At 31.1% G+C, this 21,571-nt stretch overlaps 1 long non-coding RNA gene across 1 annotated transcript; it reads right to left on the minus strand.

The window, feature by feature from the left end:
* Window positions 1-1,455: 1,455 nt before the first annotated feature.
* LOC139429664 (uncharacterized) lies at window positions 1,456-7,057 on the minus strand. Its single transcript, XR_011640218.1, has 3 exons — window positions 6,977-7,057; window positions 5,341-5,382; window positions 1,456-2,829 (listed from the first exon to the last, which is right to left on the minus strand). It is a non-coding gene; the product is annotated as an uncharacterized lncRNA (long non-coding RNA).
* Window positions 7,058-21,571: the final 14,514 nt, after the last annotated feature.

The raw sequence follows: 21,571 nt of genomic DNA on the forward strand, positions 1-21,571 counted from the left end.
TCTAAATATAATTTTAAACTTTCCTTTCTTTTACAGTTCTCTTTAATTTTTCAACTCGCCCTTCTGGCTTTTAATCTTTTGTAACTTATTAAAACATTACGTTCTTACTCCCGAAGTCGCTTGGTGTTCTGATTATGTATTCTCCTTCTAGTTTGATTCTTCGTTATTGACGGTATCTAGTTTAAACATTGTCATTTGCAAAATGGTTTTTTCTATTATTGATTTTTCAGTCATGCCTGAGGAAGGTTTCATAGAAACCGAAACAGCTTGTGCACCGATTAGCTAAGTTTTTCATATACACTATTTTTTATCATAAGACCTTTGGTATTTTTTAAACTTATCTCTCTACAATGAACGTGAAATCACAATTATCTAAACTAAAATGTCACTTTTATATTTACGCTTGTAAAACTAGCAAAAATTTATATTTATCTTGCATAATTCTTGTATTAATTCCTCAAAGTATATATTTACAGTATGTCCCAGGACAGATGTTACAAGAGGTAAATGACCTACATATTTTTGAATTTTACTTTAAGGATGTGGAATTAAGCCCTGCTTGATGTGAACAGAATTTTAAGAATATTATCATTTTTTGAAAATCAAGTTGGCCTTGGCAGTGAAAAGAACTATTTTTAGTTCAGGTAAAGTAACTTTTTTGTTCATGATCATTCGAAATTTTATTAAGAAAAGTTGTTCAAAATGACAAATTATGGTTCTATGCAAAATTTCTCGACGTAAATTTTGTGTTCTAAAATTAACATAATGCAAGAGGAATTCAACTTTTAACTAGAACTGAGGGATAATACAATTTAAAGGAAAAATATAAAAAGGTTTCTTCGTAGTTTGAACTGGTCTGCAATTTAAAAAAATACAATAGTCTGACTAGTTTCGGCTTTTTGACAACTTCAGAAATTATTTTGAATTCAGAAAGAAGTTAAGATATATACATATTTTCTCATTTGACATTGTTGAGATCGTGAAGGTTGTTAATTACAATAAAATAATATTAAATAAATTACAATACAATTAATTTTCCAATATTTGCGACTACTTAAGTACATTTTTTCTATGCGTACTAATGTTTGTGTTCCTTCACTCTGATCTAATCTAAAAGTATGGAGGTAGATCAGAGTGAAGATTAGATTTCTGAAATTTTTCATAGTGCCATTATTTCACATTCCAAACAACTTTTCATGATGAAATTTTGCCCTATCATGAACAGAAAGGATACTCTAACTGAACTAAAAATAGTTTCACTGTCAACGCCGACTTGATTTTCAAAATATGAAAATATTCTTGAAGTTCTCTTCACACCAAGCAGAGTTTAATCCCCAATCTTTCTAAATTTTTAGGTCATACCTCTTGTAACATCTATACTGGGACACACTTCATATTTAATAGGTATATTAAATTGTTAAAAATATAAAATGAAATCAATGAAATTCTGAAACATCAATGAAAAATATAGATATTTATTCTAGCCACATAATGTAATGCTCATTATTATTAATTACATCCGAAAAAATAACAAATTAAACCTATTCAAAAAACGAGTAAATAACGAGTAAATGCTGTTACTGAAGCATCAGTTGGAATGTTTGGAGTATTCACTTTATTCAAAAAACAAATAAGTAATTGTTTATTCAAACACATGAACTTAAAATTTGACAGAAAATTATTAAGAAGTACAATAAATATAAACATATTACGAAACGACGTAATTAATCAACAATAGCAAATAAAATAAGTACTCTAATAAAGTATATATTGCACTTACAATCTAATATATAAGTGAAACTAAATTATGTAAATCGCCAAGAATTGTAATAATACTGCAAATAATCGAAACATATTCATAAACAACTTATTCCAAACAACAATTATTAAATCTCTAAAAATTAAATCAAAATTAACCTTGACAAAACTATACGAACTACATTCATGCATTTACTAGAAATATTCAGTAAGAAATGTTGAATCACTTCGGAAATTCAAGAATATTGTTCTTCAGAACAATAATTAAGTTCATTACTTGTGATTGCTAGCTGATGCCAACGTGCCATTAGCCAACCTTCTAGGTTCTGGTAGTGTTTCATTGACGGATTTATACAGTGGACAATACTTTCTAGTATGAGCATTATAACCATCTGCATAACAATACGGATACTTCAACGCTCTCAAAACCGGACATGAAACTTTACCTGTGGAATCTTTCAACGAATGACTTTCATAAAATTCTCGCCCCTCTGAATTTCTTCGACAAAACGTACAAGTTCTTGTTGATATGGCTTTTGACCACCCGTTTACGGTAGAATTGTTTCCATTGAGAAAATTATCCCACTTATGATTATCTTCCTGTTTGGCGATAGGTTGTCTTAAAAATGCCTCTTTCATTTTTGTCACGTAATAATCCATTGGTTGATTATTGCTAACTATGATCTCTTCTGATGAATATTTAAAAGGAATGTTATAGATGCTGGTGGTCTGGTGACAGAGCGAACAGGAAAATATATCAGGGTTTTTGTCGTTAATTAACAAATGACAACGTGATGGACATTTATCAGGAATTCCTTTGTAGCTATCAATCTTTTCAGTAGTTTGATGATTGGCAGAGAGTGGCTTTGAAGCTGTTACTGAAGCATCAGTTGGAATGTTTGGAGTATTCACTGTATAAAATACGGAAAATGTGTTAGTCATTTCTGTTTACATGAATACAAAAATAACGTAAAATAAATATAAATTCGATCTAAATAATCATAAAAGTATCTCACCTCCATCCCGTAGATTTTTCTTCAATATGCAGCCGGTGACATTCCCACCATTTATCTGTACAAAAAGGGAAAGATAAAAAATTATTTAAACTAAGATTAGAACTAAATCTAGAACTAACACTAGAAACTTTCGGGTTTTGCCGTGCGTCTTTTAATAAAAGGTTTGACGTTTCGGATGCCATGTCAAAAGCTCACTTCGAACCAGTTTCTGAAGAAGGTTGCAACATGGCATCCGAAACGTCAAACCTTTTATTAAAAGACGCACGGCAAAACCCGAAAGTTTCTAGTGTTAGTTCTAGTTTTAGTTCTAACCTTAGTTTAATTCACACCGGCCGTGAAAGCCTTCGTACTTATAAAAAATTATTATAATGCATATACCGTTTGAGGCATTTAAATTGACACTACCTATAGCTCATAAATCGTCAATTTTATCGAATAAGGTTTCAGATAAAACTTTCATCATATGAAGGGGAAAATATTCTGTATGGTATTCAGTTTACATTTTAGAAGCGCTATATATGTCTTTCAATTGTTAAGTTGTAACGCCTAAATATCTAACTTTAACAAAATAAAATCTAGACAAAGAGAAAAGAAATATGTTTACACCTAAGGACACACGCGAGTCCTCGACCGGCCGGAATTCTGAGTTGCAATAATTTTATTGAAATAAAATAATACTCGCATAAAATATAATCAAAAAATAATACAGGTAAGGTATTGTAATAGATAATGTAATTCAAAGGATAATATACTAAAAACAGAATTTGTTGTCAATGGTTCGCAAAATGAAACAAGCAAAAAAATAAAATGTGGCAAAAAAATTGAAACTCGCCAACAAAAATGTACGAAGGATATAAAATGAATTTAATTTAATCAATGAATTGCTTTTAATCAAAAAAATAATTGAATGAAACACTACATGAAAATTCCTCAGTGAGAACAAGATTAGTGCACGATTCTCCGGCAGAAATAAAATGTTGATGTTATCTGACCTTATGTTCGTTGACTATTCCGATCTGATCTGAAGGAACTTATCTACACCAGCAACTTTTGGTGTTCTATAGGAAAATTTATTTTTATTGAACAATTTTTCTTAATTGATGCAGTTGTTTCCAGTCAGTAACGAAATAGTAATTCCTCTCGGACCAAAGTTGTCTCCAAAATATTGGTAACCGAAGAAGTAATGAAATGAGATTATTCCACAAAAGTAAATCGAGAATAATATAGCTCCTCACAATAAAACCTGGTTAAAAGAAAATTAAAGAAGAATAGTAAAGAAAATTAAGAAGCATTACTAAAGATTAAATTTTAGGACGGTTTTTTAATTTTTCTTTGTAGAATAGTTTTAGGATAGTAGTTTTGTAGTACTAGAAAGGATGTGTGAATAGATGAATGTGTTGAATGAATAGTAATTAAGCAAATGCTTTCCTCAGGTGGTCTAGGTTTTAAGCAAAGAAAAATTTGGGAATAAGAAAATACGTTGAAATCCGGATGTACCGATAAATTCGAGAAAAGAAAATCACTTTTCTCACAATTAATCACGAATAATGAATCCCAAAAATTTGGATTGAAAAAACTCACAAAACTGTGACTTCGCTTTTCTATACTTGAAAGAGAACGAGAAGGCTTTTGAACATACTTTTATACGAATGAGAAAAAATTACACCTGCGCAAAAATAAAGTCACAACACGGTGTCGAAATGAAAGGAAGAAATTCAAAGAATTAGGAATCTTTTAAGGGAAAAGAGAAGAAAGGAATATTGAGGATTACCAGGAGTATGCTGCTGTAAAAAAATCTTAATTAAAAGAAACAATGTAAAATATATGCATCCCAAAATTATGCAACTCATAATTCACAACAAAGACAAGTCAACAACATAAAACAAAAAGAAACAAAGTCTTTCCGTAGCTACCTAATTCATTCGTCACGTTTCACTAATTAAGCTTGGAACGACATATGATTACTGAAACGATTTAAATAATTTTAGTTTATGAGAAACATCAGAGTTATCAATGATGCTCGAAATTTATGCGAAGATTTCCTACAGAAACATTCCGTCCCGTGCTTCATTTTATCGTATTGTGAAATAATTTAAAAAAAAATTTGTGAAAAATTTTTAATTTTTGCCTTGAAAAATTTTGCTCAAGATAAACGACGATGAGTGATAATAGTACAATCAACGTTTAAGCTGCTGTTCGTAATAATCCACATTTATTCTCTCGCTATTTCTCGAGGCTGTACGGTATCCCAACGTAGTGTCCTTTACATTTTATTTTTAATTGAAGCTTATTTGTTTTATTGTGTTTGTTATGGAGAATACCATAATAATTAAAAAAGGGTAAGTATCTATTTAAAAAATCTTACTTGACAAATGAAAGACAGATCGAGACGCTTCTGAAATGTAATGGGACAAATGGGAACTATGCAGAATATTTTCACCCTTTATATCATGAAAGTTTTACCTGAAACTTTTTACGATAAAATTGACAGTTTAAGAGATACAAGGTCGTCTCAATTTCAATGCCTCATCGATATAATATCGATAATTAGAATATACAGTATTACCATTATCAGGAAATAGTGAGTAAAATGATCTATGGTCACCTCCTAGAAATAACAAAAAAATATAGGCTATTATTATTATAGATAGTTAAAACGTTATTATGAATGTTAGTGTAAGTACATGAAGTTAATAAAAAAAAAGCAATGAAGTTTGTTAAACATAAACGTTATTAACATCACAGAAATTTCATGCAATTACTATACTTTTCCGAAAAAATTAAACGACGATTCAAATGATTATTAAAATTAAAATATATTTTCTAACTTTTCAAGAATCGCCCGGTCGCTTAAAAATCGACGATTCTTTTTAATCGATAGGTACTGACCTAAAAATGACGTTAACAATAAAAAAAGTGTGTTCACTTTTGTGACGTCACAAGCAATGCTTTTTAAACATTTAACTTTTTTGTAAACATGCTTTTTCGTATTCAACCGGTCAACACCTAACCCACAAATTGTTTATTTTATAGCCACGCACAAAATAAATCTAATAAACTTAAAAGTAAAGTTATTTTTACTTAACTTGTAGAGATTACAACATATATTTTCGGATGAAATACCCTAGTTTCTTAAGTTTTCGATGCATAGCACTACCTAGATAGACTGTATCAATAGACTGTCTGTCAAGTGATACAAAAACCTACAACGACTGAAATGTCTTTATTTACCGTCTGTCTACTGGCGTGGATCTAAATGTTAGCGGTTTTCTTTCAATGGACCCTTCAATCCGTAATTTACAACTCGACATTTAGCGAATTCGCACTAGTTTAAATGTTAATTAACATAACTGAACATCCAATTTCTATACAAAATTCTGAAGTAAATCCAATCTAACCTAATCCTGACCTAATCCAACCCGGAATTTACACCTACCACCTGCATCAAACCCAACCGGTACCCAACCCGACAATTCGGAAATTCACACCAGTTTAAATGTTAATTAAACTAACTCAAAATCTGATTTCGAATATAGTAAGTAAAAATTAAATCATTGTCTCAAATTTAATGAAAGAATTAACAACTTGTTAATATTAATTTAATAATATTTATAACGCATATTTTCGGATATAATACAACGACTAAAAGTCTTTATTTACCATACACCTGTTCGTGTGGACGGTTTTTTTTTGTCAACAAAACCAACCTAACCTGAAATTTATAACCCAAGGTTATTTCACCCGAAAATATATTAATTTTTTCAAAATTTATGTGTAACGGTGTTGCTTTGAAAATATATGGTTAGCATGGTTGATGAAGTCACAAAACGTGACGTCACATCAAAACTTTAAAGTGATTTTTTTACTTTTCCGCACTTTTTCTTTGTTTTGCCTTCAATTAAAAAGAATCGATTTTTATGCGACCGAGCGATTCTTGAAAAATGCCCATATTTTTATTCAAAGATAAATACGTCTAATTGATACGAATGTTAACACAGAATGAATTGTATATAAAATAAATACATATTTGTTATCTTGGAAACAAATAAAAATATATAATTTTCATAAGCAATAGACCCTAATGATTGAATTGAATAGATTGAACTCGTTCATCAATGCCGGCAATATTGACAGTAACGTCACAATGAACAACTGAATTAAAAAATACTAAAATGAAGTATATAAAACCCAAAACTACTCACAAATTTTCGATATAAGAAGAGAATTTTTAATAAGTTGTAAACATCTCCGCGGGGTAAACTTAACCTAAACTTAACACAAACACTAAACATCGGTGAGGTGACTGAATTGGAAGGCCAAGCGTCTGCGGTTTATATAGGGGTAGGATTGACGATGTAATACAGGGGCGTGGCTTAGAAATTAACATTGTTCTTTGTATGCTAAAACGTACACTTTTATAGCAGCGAAAATACTAGAATAAATTGTTGAAAAACTTGAATAATGTTCGATTAAGTGTAAAATTAGGTTCTATCATTATTTTACATTGAAAGTTGTTAATTACAACTTTGATACGAGATTTTGTATTGAAGTATCGATACGGGTCGTGTTAACAGTTTCTACATCCGCCCAAGGTTCGTAAAGCGCATTGTACAATACGCTTTACGGACCTTGCATCCGCCATGCTGTCGCCAGACAAACCGGAAACCCGCCCTCAGAAACTTCGAGTTGTTCTCATAAAAGGAAATAAAACCTACCCATATTTTCTATAAACTGCAAGAAATTATCAAAGTATTAATTCTGCCTCTTAATGTAAAGAACTACACTTATTATCTTTCTATAAAATATTACTATGAAATTTTAATAGTTATATTTAATTTTAATATCTGCGATGAATAAATGTGTTTATTCAAAATTGTAATAAATTGTTGACATTGATTTGTTGACATTTGTTGCATTGTTTATTCTTACTTTTACTTTCGTTTTAAACTAGGAGGATTGAATACAAAACTTAGATTTAGAATAAGAAATATCATTAAAAAATATCACTGGATATTTTTGGCGGTAAATTTAAATTCACGTTATTATTACATAAAACGAAATGTTCTACTTATTATTAACATTTATTTAGCATTTCGTCTATTTTAAACATACAAGTTAGGAGTGCGGGAAGTTACCCCCAATTTTTTGATTTTTAAATTTTTTATTGTTGTCCTAGATTGTTCTAGAGATGTTCTACATTGTTCCAAAGCGGCAAATTGAAAAAATAAAACTCCACGAGAAAACCGAAAAAACAGGTTTTTTGACTAGCCCCCCATTTTTGGAAAAGTGAAATTTTCTTTGTTGTTCTGGGTTGTTCTAGTTGTTCTAGTTATTGTTCTAGAAAATCAAAATTGTGGGATACAGCATTACGAAGTTATAACTAAAAATAGGTTTGGCCGCTGAAATGTCTGGTTGATTGCTGTGACCATAGCTTTTCTATCAATTCCATATTACAAATATGTACCTATTATAGCTAACGCAATCTGGAACAGCTATTATTTTCACTAGAACAACTCTCTAAAGGGCACTTTACTCTTTGAAAATTAAAGTTTTTCGAAGTTTTAATAAGAATTAAAAAACATAGAACAATCAGAAATAACTCAAACTTTGCCGATTCAAATTGTTCTAGATGTGTTTTGCGTTCAACACGAACATTAATTTTGCAAAATCACATATTTTTTGTTGCTCTAAATTGTTCTTGTTGTACTAGGTACTTAAAATGTTTATTTAATCACTGCGGTTTTAGTTCTTTTGAAGTTTCATGTAATAATAGTTTTAAAATACTAAAAAAATATAGAATAATCTGACCATCATAATTATCTAAAAATCACAAGTTTCACCTTTCTCTTTAAACTTATAATAGTAAAACAAAAGATGCGATTTAAAGTGTATTTATTTTGTATAAACTAATAAATTAATAAATAAACTAAACTAAGAAATAAAACAATAACTATTCGATCAGTATTACTATATTAGTACAATAATTTATTTTAAGGTAAACTATAACTAAATAAACTAAATTATGTAAATAAACTAATATCATGGAATAATACGGTTACATCACTTTGCTCAATTATAAACATATATGCACATTTAAGCATTTATTTCAGTAGCTTTTTCAACTTGTACGGATTCTTTTCGTAAGTCTTTAAATAATTTCCAATTGGCATTGTTGGGCACAAATGCCAGGTAGTGTCCTACATCAGTCAAAGTTTGAGTACCTTCGTAACTGATGATACCTGCGGGGATATAGAATTTGTTGTGGAGTTACAAATTGCGTACGTAATCACTCAATTTTGTTTTATTGTTCTCTCCATTTGTTGTTTCTATAAACAGACCACATTTTTTTGCAATTGTTGCTTAGGGTTTGCATGTAGTTTTCTATTACTTGGTTTAGCTATGCATAGCCTAATATTGTTACGATGTCAATGTCGATTGGTAAAATTATGTTTTTATGGAAAGTAACGTTTAAACCATTATTGCAGTTTTTAGTGCTACAATAACTAAATTCTTCTTTAAATCGTTGTGTGCAAAGAAACGTAATATTTGACACAACATTCACTATTATCAGGCCAGCAATATTCTGGTTTCCAAAATAATTTATGCCTGTTAATAGTTCAGCTCTTTTTTTATATGTTGCTTTACTAGAACCGGTTTTTAAAAATAATTTTAGGAAACTAAAGCAATATGTGCAAACATTCTCAACATGATTTCTAAATGAATAGCTAGTATCATCAGCTACGAAGGTACTCACTCTTTGAGTGATGTAGGATACTACACGGCATTTGTGCCCAACAATTAGTTATTATTTAATGATTTAAGAAAAAAATCCATACAGGTTGAAGAAGCAACAGAAATAAATGCACAAATGTGCATATATGTGTGTAAATGAGTTCCGTGATATTAGTCCATTTAGATGATTTAATTTATTTACTTATACTTTACTTTAGAATAATTTTTTGTACAGTTTTTGTGAAAGAATAGGTATTGTTTTGTTAGTTTATTTATTAATTTATTACTTAGTTTTACAAAATAAAATACACTTTAAATCGCATCTTATGTTTTATTATTATAAGTTTAAATAGAAAGGTGATTTTTAGAAAATTAGATGGTCAGATTATTCCATATTTTTTAATTTTTTAAAACTATTATTATATTAACGGTTGGGTTCACTGATTCAACAAAACCTGTCCGATATCACAACAACTAATAAAATTTAAGGTTTTTCTAGTGAAAATAACAGCTGTTCTGAATTGTTTTAATTGTTGTAAGTAGTAATTTTTAATATGAAACTTTAAAAGAACTAAAACCGCAGTGATTAAATAAACATTTTAAGTACCTAGAACAACAAGAACAATTTAGAGTAACAAAAAATATGTGATTTTGCAAAATTAATGTCCGTGTTAAACGCAAAACACATCTAGAACAATTTGAATCGGCAAAGTTTGAATTATTTTAGATTGCTCTATGTTTTTTAATTCTTATTGTGTAATATATAACCGCTGTCACAAGAATTACTGACTGAAACTTCCAAAAATTTTAATTTTCAAAGAGTAAAGTGCCCTTTAGAGAGTTGTTCTAGTGAAAATAATAGCTGTTCCAGATTGCGTTAGCTATAATAAGTATATATTTGTTATATGGAACTGATAATAGAAAAACTATGGTCACAGCAATCAACTAGACATTTGGGCGGCCAAACCTATTTTTAATTATAACTTCGTAATGCTGTATCCCCTAATTTTGATTTTCTAGAACAATAGCTAGAACAACCCAGAACAACAAAGAAAATTTGATTTTTCCAAAGATGGGGGGCTAGTAAAAAAACCCGTTTTTTCGGTTTTCTCGCGGAGTTTTTATTTTTTCGATTTGCCGATTTGGTACAATGTAGAACAACTCTAGAACAATCTACAACAATAAAATATTTAAAAATCAAAAAATAGGGGGCTAACTTCCCGCACTCACAAGTTAGCATGTATGGTTTAAATATATTTAATATAACACACATAACTTCATAATTACTAACATTCGCCATATTGAGTGCCAACATAATTCACTAAAAAAAACATTAACAAATAACTGTAAAAGATTCGATTTATGCCAACGAGAATTTCAAACAAAAGGGAAGCTTTGTGGTGCGAAATTTCAAAATCTACACCGCGTATGCAGGCTGTTTCTGTAAGTGTTTGGATATTTTTAATCACAAATACTACGTGACTAAAAGTTATGACGAATCATTTAAAAATTTCTGGTCTAAACCCATAAATGGCTAAGATATATATATGCCTTCGCAATTTTTAAACATTTTCTTAAATATTTTTGACATGGTTTGTCGTATTAAACTTATGTTCTCGTTGTCATTACATCACATTCTTTGTTCATATTTAACAAATAATAATCCTTAAATTAAAATAAATTACGTTAAGACTTACTACAACCAATGCACACCGATAAAAATCACGAACACTACTATCCGTGCTGAAAGTCAAGGCCTCTCACTTTAGACATCGATATCTTCGCAACCGCTTGATGAAAAAGATTGCGGTAAAGTTTGTTGTAATTACTAAACATTTCTACGTACCATTGAATGTGAATTTGAATTTTCGGCTCCGCGGTTTTCTTTTTATCGCGAAGTAAATGAAAAAAGTACCCGATTTTTGAGTGTGCCGCCAACTGTCCACTTTGCGATTTTTTCACTTGAAAATATATTAAACTAAGATTAGAACTAAAACTAGAACTAACACTAGAAACTTTCCGGTTTTGCCGTGCGTCTTTTAATAAAAGGTTTGACGTTTCGGATGCCATGTTGCAACCTTCTTCAGAAACTCGAAGTGACTTCGAACCAGTTTCTGAAGAAGGTTCACACCGGCCGTGAAAGCCTTCGTACTTATATGAAAATATATTGTATTGGTGAACGATTGAATATTGATGATATATCGATGAATTAAAAATTTAATTAAAAAAAAACAAAAAAAACAACTTAATAAATTATTTAATTATTAATACGAACTTAAATTTTATATCATTTGATGTTGTTAACTCGGACTGAATATCCTAAATCAAAATAAAATTTTCAAAATTCGAATTTTTAATGAACAACAAAAAAAATTAATCAAAGACTTATCTTAATTACAAGTAAATTGTTTCTCCTTCAAACAATGGTTTCTATATACGCCTCCTCTATCAACTTAAATCATCGGTGATTCCACACTCTCACGCTAGATGTCCAAATCCAAATCGATTGTTTTAATTTATTCTTCCTTTTTGTATTCTGATTATCGTCTCAGTTAGTGTTTTAAATGTTCACGAATTTTTAATAAACAATTTTATACACTTGATTAAATTAGTTTTTTTTTTAATTGCTAGTTTTTTTTTAATATTCAAACTCACATTAGGTTATTTCTTCTTCTTCTTCACTATGATCGGGGTTATGTTTTTTTTTTTAGTATATTTTCATTGTCGAACGCGTTCACAACAAAAGGGTGCGTCTTCTTCTACGATTCAACTTTGATTGTTATTGTTATTTTTTCAAGTGTCGGTACTTCAATTTTCTATCAAATGCGTAGCGACTATGCTACTGACAATCGTGGATTATTTCAAAAATAATATAAATTTTGGTTATACAAAGTACGTTAAAAGATAATTTATGTAAAATTTCGGAACGACATGCAATGTCGATCAAAATAGTTCAAATATGTTTTCTTTTTTCCAGAAATAATGATTATCAGATATTATTATCGATTTGTTGGTTAATTTCTTCAATTTCAGGAACAATATGGTTTTAAATGTCTTTATCATTATCGGTGAATTTTTAAAATAAGATTTTGGAATGGATATGGAAATTTTATTACTTTCTAGAAATATTACGGCATAGATTATTATTGATTAAGTGAAAGATCGCATTAATAAGTCTTTGTAAGAAGTTTTATCGATAATTTCATGAGCAATATCGATTCTCAACTGACAGGTGAAAACGTAGTCATATTTTTTCATTAAAAATGAAATCAGATACTATCAGATACTCGTATCAGCCTGAATTACTACAATATCAATAAAAAAATAAATAAAAAAGGAGAGATGTAACACCACGTTTCTAACTACAGTATAAATAAGAACATATTTCAATATGTTCTTTATAATTCAATATTATTTCATAACAAACATGACCACTATTTGGTGTAATTTATGTGAAAAATGATTCTGCTTTTGTAAGCCGTTGTGGAGTTAGTATTCATTATAAATAATATTTCCAACTCTAACAATGCCATAAACACGTATTGATTTTTAATGTTCTATTTCATTGACAAAATCGAAAAACATAATGAAAATAATAAACAAAATCATTAAACTAAAACTAAAACTAACACTAGCACTATCACTAGAACTAACACTAGAAACTTTCGGGTTAACCCGTGCGTTTTTTGAAAAAAATGTTTGACGTTCGGATGCCACATGATAGTGCTAGTGTTAGTTCTAGTTTTAGTTTAATTAACACCGGCCGTGAATGCCTTCGTACTTATAAATAAAATCATACTAACCAAAATAACGTAAACTAGATCTTTTACAAAAAACTAATAATTTTTAATAGATAAGTACGCTACATGTAAACTGTAAATAATTCAAAATGACAATTTTAAAATAAGGTTGTCAAAACTGACAGGTGACTATGTATTTTCTGTTTAATAGTGACATTGTCACAAAAATTAATGACGTTGTCGTTTAAAGAAAATGTTGGTTGTAAACGATGAATACTAAAAGTAAGTTTTTGTTATTTCGCGAAATAATAAAGCTTTTTTTTCAATATTTTTATAATTTAGAAGGGCCCTTCTAACTGCAGAGAGAGGGATGGACGATGTTCTAACTTTAGAAACACAAATTTAGTATTTAACAAATTCTTATGTACGGTTCTTAAGGTTGATTATTAAGGTTTAGAAGTAGAACGGAATGAAATTGGTACAGGCTTTAAATTTGAAAATGTATTGCGCAAACTAGATAGGAGAGGTTCTGTGTCAACAGAATGATGTGAATTTATAGAAAATTCTCCAGGAAGACAAAGTGGTTGCCTAACTCAGCGGGAGAACAACGCCGATCTTCTTTTAAAGAGAATCAGAGTCCCAACAGGATTATTGGTGGTTCGTGATTCCACCTATCGACATTTCCTATGGCTGTTATGGCGGTTTTGAGAGTCCTGTGCTTGTAAAATTGTAAAAGGGTGTGATAGATTGTGGTATGCCGATTCTGGAAAGATATTCACGGAGAAGAGTGTTTGCTACTGAAGAAGATGAAATATCATTTATAGGATAAGCTTCAGGCCAAAGTGTGAAGCGGTCGATTACTGTGAGGACATAAGAACATCCTAAAGATACTAAAGGTCCTAATAAATCTATATGGATATGCTGAAATCGTCCTTTAGGAATGGATATTTTCTCAACAAGGGATTTGGTATGTTGATGGATCTTTGTTTTCTGCTACTGGAGACATCTCATTCTTGTCCAAAATTGTATGTCCTTTGACATATGAGGCCAAATGAAGCGAGATTTAACACTGTGTAATGTAGAACGAAAACCTGAATAAGTTAAAGAATGAAATTTATTAAAAATTACTCTTCTATATTTTTAAGGTATATATATTTTAGGGGATGTCAAAGTAATGTCGCACCAAAGTACTAAATTTTAGCCTGCAATTTTTGTTTCAGATAAAAATATAAATTAGTTATAATTGCATTTGGAAGCTGATTGTTTGTTGATTAAATAAGGTAATTGTTGATCTTGGTCCTGAGCATTTTTAATCATCTGTAAGTTTGGGTATTGATCTTCAAGGCAATCGACATTGATTCGTGACAATGTGTCTGCCACAATGTTCGATTTACCTTGCTCCCATACCTATATTTGAAGCATTAGTAGTTAACGAAAGCGACGCATGAATAGATGGATGCGCAAGTGTTATCGTAAAAGTAAGAAGTTCTTGAGTGAATGATAGTTCATGTTTGTTTGAACATGAAGAGATTGATTTGTCTTTACTAGAATTTAGACCAGGTGTTAAATTATACAGTGGTGCTAATGAATGAACGAATGAATATATGATAAAAGTTTATCATACCTAAGAATCTTTGTAGCTCTTTTAAAGAAACAGTGCTGTACAGTTATTTAAATGCAAGTTGAAGTCTTGTATGTGAGGAAGAGGGTAACGATCAAGAACAGTTAAAATTTAGATGATGATAATCTCCACAGGGTCCCCAACCATTGGACTCTTTTTTAGGGACCATATGTTATGGAGAAGCTGTGGACGAAAATGATGAAAAATACCTAAAGATACGATAGTTTCAAATTTTTTTTTAGCAATATTAAATTTTTAATGATATGGTGATTTGTAGAATGCATCACTGGGGAAGAAAAATCTGGGGGAGAAATTAATTTTGAGTAGCATTTTAAAAGTTGTTTAAATTTCGTTTCAATAGAAAATAGTTTTGGTGAAGTTGAATTAGTTCGTTGGATTAAACGTATTGAACATAGATTGGTTTCCAAATCAATTAAAGGACGATTTTTAATATCTAATAAGATACCGTATTTATGTAAAAAATCGGCACAGATAATTGTTTTTTTAACATCGGCTATAATAAATATGAAAGGGTAATTTCTTCTAAGATTTAATGATCACGTTAATAATTTTTTGTCATTAGTATTTATCGAATTTCCCTTAGCAGCCGAAAGGAATTTAGTAGAATCCTGTTTGTGTTGTAGATACAACGTGTGAGGAAGTACTGAAATATCTGCGAAGACAAAGATTGGCGAATAAATGAAGTAGAACCTCTTGGTCGCTAAAGAGTTGTAGTAATTAAATAATTTTAACTGTTTTTAAAAATTAAAATGCAAAGGCAGACGTGTTGTCTGGTTGGTTGCTTATAATCGAATGATATTTACATCGAAATCAACAAAAATGGTAACAAAGGTAATTTATGATAATAAGATAATTTGATAAAAGTTATAATTTCTATGTGTACGCTACAGTCGCTCTATATAGAATGCAAAACACCGGAGAATCACGTAAGTACGATTTGTGTAGTCAAATATTCTCGACACATAAAACTTAAGCAGCACAATATTGTACCGGTCTTATGGTCTCGACGCAGAAGTACGAGCGCGTTAATTATAAACAGTCGAAAGAAATGTTCTAGTTGAAAAGAAATAAGTCATCTAATTGTAAAAAAATACAAATAATATAATTAAAAATAAACTACGTTTCTTCGTTAATAATGTAACGAAGTAACATTTTTTTTTTAATTCCGAAAAATTAATAACATCCGAATATACTTCCCACATTACCCCGACCTCCTACAGTTTCCGCCCGATTTAGAAAAATCCAAAAATTGATACCTTATCACCACCCACTTATGCAACTTTATTCGCATTTTCCTTAATTTCTTAATTTCCTTAATTAAACTTCAAATTTTCATATTAATTCATTTAAAACCGTTAAACCTTTTTCTGAAAACGTTTCCTGACCGAATTTCAAATAAACAAAAGCAATTAGTGGAAATCGCCAAACGACGTAATTACCGAAAGCACATGGTTTCTGAAAATTGTTATTTAAAATAATTAAATAACACCGCAACGAAGTAAAATACGAAGAAGTATCAGTAATCAGTAATCAGGGTGTTACTGTAAACAAGGCCGACCGTCCCGTGTGAGTTTCAGCAGCCAGCGAGCTACCGTTCAGCTACCGTACAGCGACTATTTTTTTTATGATGCGGAATTAGAAATCGTAGAACAATCAAACCGATTTCAAACAATTACTAGTATCATGAAATAACCGTTGAATGATTCTAAAGACGATCCGATTATGATTAACATGATTATTAACCAAAATCATCCCGCATCTTAATTAATTAATTTACTTCATTCCTGATGGTCATCCATGGAAAATACTACACGTATAGGATTGCCCCGGACACCGCCCAACTGCTGAAGCTACTTTGTGTTGAAGTGCGCGTTCATTAATACTGATTAATCGAAGTTAACGTGAAACACGCGGTCGGGAAAACGTTTATGTAGGTAAGTGCCGTAAACGCTAACCGATTTTGTTAATTATATTTTTGTAAATTTCCACATAAACAAGGGTATCTTTTGAATTATGTTATAAATTTTTCCGATAATTATTTTTAATTAATTATCACTCCGCTATTCCTTAATCAATTTTATCCGCTCAAAAAAGGGATTTAGTTAATTTTGTACCCCGCATCCGATAGCGCCGTTAAAATTTTGCTATTGTGATTAATTAGCCCCGCTCATTATAATTTAGTTTTGATAACTTGTTTCAATACGATCCCCCCCTCGGAAAAATCCAGTTTTCACCCCGAACAAGTATAAGTAGCCGGTCAAAATTTCATTTTCAACCAGTCTTCAACTGTCAGAATCAGTCTTCAACTGTCTTGATCAGTCTTCGACCGTTCTGGATTAGTCTTCGACAGTCTTCAAGAGTCTTCAGCCGTCATCAACCGTCTTCAAGAAGTTCGCCAGACTTCACCGAAAAATCTCCGAGTTTTGGAAATAACCGAGTTTCATCGTAAGTTTCGTTTTGGTCTTACAATTGTGGGACTTTGATTTTATTTTCCGCAATACTTTCCCCGACCTGGTGTTGCTGCGAGTTTTCCGCAACACTCTTCCGACCTGGTACTGCTGCGAGTTTTCCGCAATACTTTCCCCGACCTGGTGTTGCTGCGAGTTTTCCGCAACATCTTTCCGACCTGGTGCTACCGCGAGTTTTCCGTAGCACTTCATCCAGACCAATTATTCCCTTATGAATAATTATTTCAATCACGTCCGAAGTACGAGTGCCACAAGATTGCACTAGGCCAGACATTTACCGATTATATATTTAAATAAAGATTTTTTTTACCTTCCTCCGTAAACTCCTATGTTGATTTTTTTTATTATTAATAAATTTTGATTTTATTTCTTAATTTATGAACCGCATGTTTTTATTTTTTTGACCCTCTCTAAAACACCCTGAATCTCCGACTGTAACCCCCAAAAGCTACTTGGAGGCGAAAGAGTTCCTTAACTCTGTAAACATAAGGTGGCGCCCGAGACCGTTAACATCCCGAACATAAAAAAAAGGGCACCAAGACCCCTTTCCTAGGACCGAAGCAGGAAAGGACGTCGCAATAAGTAAAGAGTGTGTCTGATTCACATAGATGTAATACTAAATAATATAATTCTCGTTGAACTAAAATTAGAACTAAAACTAGAACTAACACTAGAATCTTTCGCAGTTTGCCGGGCGTCTTTTAAGAAAAACGCTAATTTTAGTTCAATTAACACCGGCCGTGAAAGCCTTCGTACTTATAATATAATTCTCCCTTTAAAAAAGTGTAACGCAACTGCTCTAGTGGAGTATCAGACCATCCCAACTGTTGTATATTTTTACATATTTGGATTTGTCTGTTTTGAAGCTTTATAAATAACTTTACTTTTTGCAATTTGATTCTTCCGTTCTCGAGTTATTCGATTTTTTCTAGAAAAATCTGCTCCAGCGGTTATTTGTTAAAAAAATCATAGAACACTCAATTTTTGAGATATCAATTTAGGATTCAGAACATGTTTAAACAATATGATGGAGTATGTTTTGGTGCCGAGAACAGCTGTCTAGATCGTTTGGTCACATTACTATGGCACGTTAACTTTTCGAAACTTGGAAGTACCATAACTTCATTTTTTTAAATGGCACCCCCCATATTTTATTACTTAGTCGTCTTCGGTGTCTCTTTTTACATCTTTTATATCCGATATGTCCTATACCTAACATTTATAGTTTGGAAGATAATTAGAGTTTTTTGAAAAATGCACACACATCGATATTTAACCTAGTGTGTCATGAATACCGTCATGTAGTGAATGACCGGATGAAGTGGAAGTTTGAAAATTTGTAGACTTGTGATGTTTGATGCCAGCTTTTTAACTAAAGTATATTCAGGTTCCGGGTACTTGTGGTTACACCGGAAGAGGTGACAATTTTCATATTTCAAATGGAACACCCTGAGTTTTATTACATTTTTCAATCAAAAATGTCAACTACAACGTTACTTTTTATAATTTATAAATCATCTAGTTTACCGCCGGAAAAAAAATTTGGTGTTGTGGAATGTTGTTGTGGTTATGTATTATCAGAGGATCAGTAAGGAAAGAGTAAACAGTTTGACATTTGCTAAAGCTATGGTTTATTTCTGTTGGAGTGTAATTGGAGTGTAATCAGAGGATCAGTAAGGAAAGAGTAAACAGTTTGACATTTGCTAAAGCTATGGTTTATTTCTGTTGGAGTGTAATTGGAGTGTAATCAGAGGATCAGTAAGGAAAGAGTAAACAGTTTGACATTTGCTAAAGCTATGGTTTATTTCTGTTGAGAGTGTAACCAAATAATGCCATATACGTGTCGGCTGCAACCTACAAATGGCCTAAAAAAATTGAACAAAAATTTCAAAAATGTAATGAAATACAGGTGTTTCATTTGAAATATGAAAGTTGTCACATCTTCCGGTGTAACCGCAAGTACCCGGAACCTGAAAATATTTGACTAAAAAGCTGGCATCAAACATCAGAAGTCTGTAAATTTTCAAAAGGCCACTTCATATGGTTATACACTAGGTCACACTAGCTATTCATGGCACACTAGGTTAAATATCGATATGATATGTGTGCATTTTTCAAAAAACCCTAATTATCTTCCAAACTATAAATGTTAGGTATAGAGCGTATGGGATATAAAAGATGTAAAATGAGACACCCAAGACGACTAAGTAATAAAATATGGGGGGTGCCATTTAAAAAAATGAAGTTATGAAATTTCCAAATTTCGAAAAGTTATCGTGCCGAAGTAAAGTAACCAAACGTTCTAGACGGACGTACTCGGCACCAAAACATACTCCATCATGTTGCTTACGCATGTTCTGAATCCTAAATTGATATCCCAAAAATCGAGTGTTCTCTGATTTTTTTAACAAATGTCTGCTGGAGCAGATTTTTCTAGAAAAATTCGAATAACTCGAGAACGGCCGAATGAAATTGCAAAAAGTAAAGTTATTCATAAACCTTGAAAATAGACAAATCCAAATATGTAAAAATATATAGGGTGTTCCATTTAAAAAAATATAGTAGGTGTCGACTTCCGGTATAACCGGAATTGCTAGAAATCTGAAAATATTTTAGTCGAAGAGAACGCAATTAATAATACTTAAATCTGAATTTTCAAATTTTTGTTTTAGCTAGAACCCTGTAAAGTTCTAATGAACGATCGTCGTGGATGACCCTGTATATGTCCGTCCATAGGGAAGGTCAATGCGGAAAAAGGAGCAAAAAAAACATGTACAATATTAAACAGACTTGATCAAAAAAGAATATTACATTACAGATAGAAACAGAACGATAAAAAGAGGAGAAACGAAGACATAAAGAGATACTAAACTCAAATGTTTTGTTTACGGAAAAACGTGTCAAAATAAGATCAACTTGAAGTGTTAGGAACCTAAACATAGTTTCCATAAGAAATACGTTCCAAAATCTCATCGAATTCTTATTCCTGATATGAATACTTATCTATGCCATAATTGTTACAGCGAAGAGTCCAGAAAATGAACTTTATAAGAACTCCTATGATGAAAACTTATTAAATACAGACAAATTTTAACAACTTGAAACTGGCCAGGATAAGAACATTAATAATGATCCTTGCAAAATCAGTAAGACAAGAAACAACAGCAAGGTGTCAAAATATAACTTGAAGGATTGGATGAAGATGAAAAAATTTATCCTAAATAAGCGCATTGTGTGTATAATCAAGTTTCAACAGTAATGTATTACAATTAACATATGTCCAATAACTGTAACATTACCGCCCAATGACTATTTGTACTTTTTTGCAATAAATAATTAAAAATGTAATTCGTGTATTATCTACGAAATCAGATAAGTAACTACAAAAAATCCCTTAACTGTCCAATAACTGTATGGTTTACTCTAATCAATAATTATTTCATTCTGATTCAGATTATTTCACTCACATATACAATGTATACAGGGTGTTTTAAAACAACGTTTAAATATTTATAGGGGTATAGGGGTTCAAATTTTTTGGGACATTACATTTTTTCTTTTAAACTATAACTACTACAGATTTGATACCTGGCAAATCGATACAGTATAAAACTGTCTCTTTTTGAGAATAGTATGATGTTTCCATTGTTTCCGGTTAGACCGGAAGTGAAAATAAATACCACTATTTTTCAGAAAATTCAAAAATTTTATTTAACAATTAGTCAGATAGCTTAATTCTAAACAACATTAATTCGAAAAAAGGAATTGTACTCCTTAAGGTTTCCGAAAAAGAAAACATTTTAAAAAATAAATTATTAGAAAAATTGAATTGACACAACGTAATACTAACATTAATCAAAACGAAGCTTTTTACTGAAGATGTTCAAAATGTCGACCTGCAACATCAATACAGTTTCTCATTCTACGTTCAAAGGAAGCCCGAACTCTTTCAAATAGCCCGTAGTTTTCACGAATTGTTTGGCAACCCTGTTAGCCGGCGATTGGAAAATGTTTCAGCATAGAAACGATGTGCTCTCAAACTATTTGCATTGACACGGCCGTACATAAACACCATATCGCTCATTTCAGCATTTGAATACAAGACCATTGCAAACGATTTCACTTCACATTTCGCAAAATCAAATGACTGGAGTTTGGTTATTTCGTAATTTCAACAAAACGTCAAATTAATGTATCTTAGCAGATTGTACGTAA

The sequence above is a fragment of the Onthophagus taurus genome, chromosome 4 (genome assembly GCF_036711975.1).
Source record: "Onthophagus taurus isolate NC chromosome 4, IU_Otau_3.0, whole genome shotgun sequence".
Taxonomy (NCBI): Eukaryota; Metazoa; Arthropoda; class Insecta; order Coleoptera; family Scarabaeidae; genus Onthophagus; species Onthophagus taurus.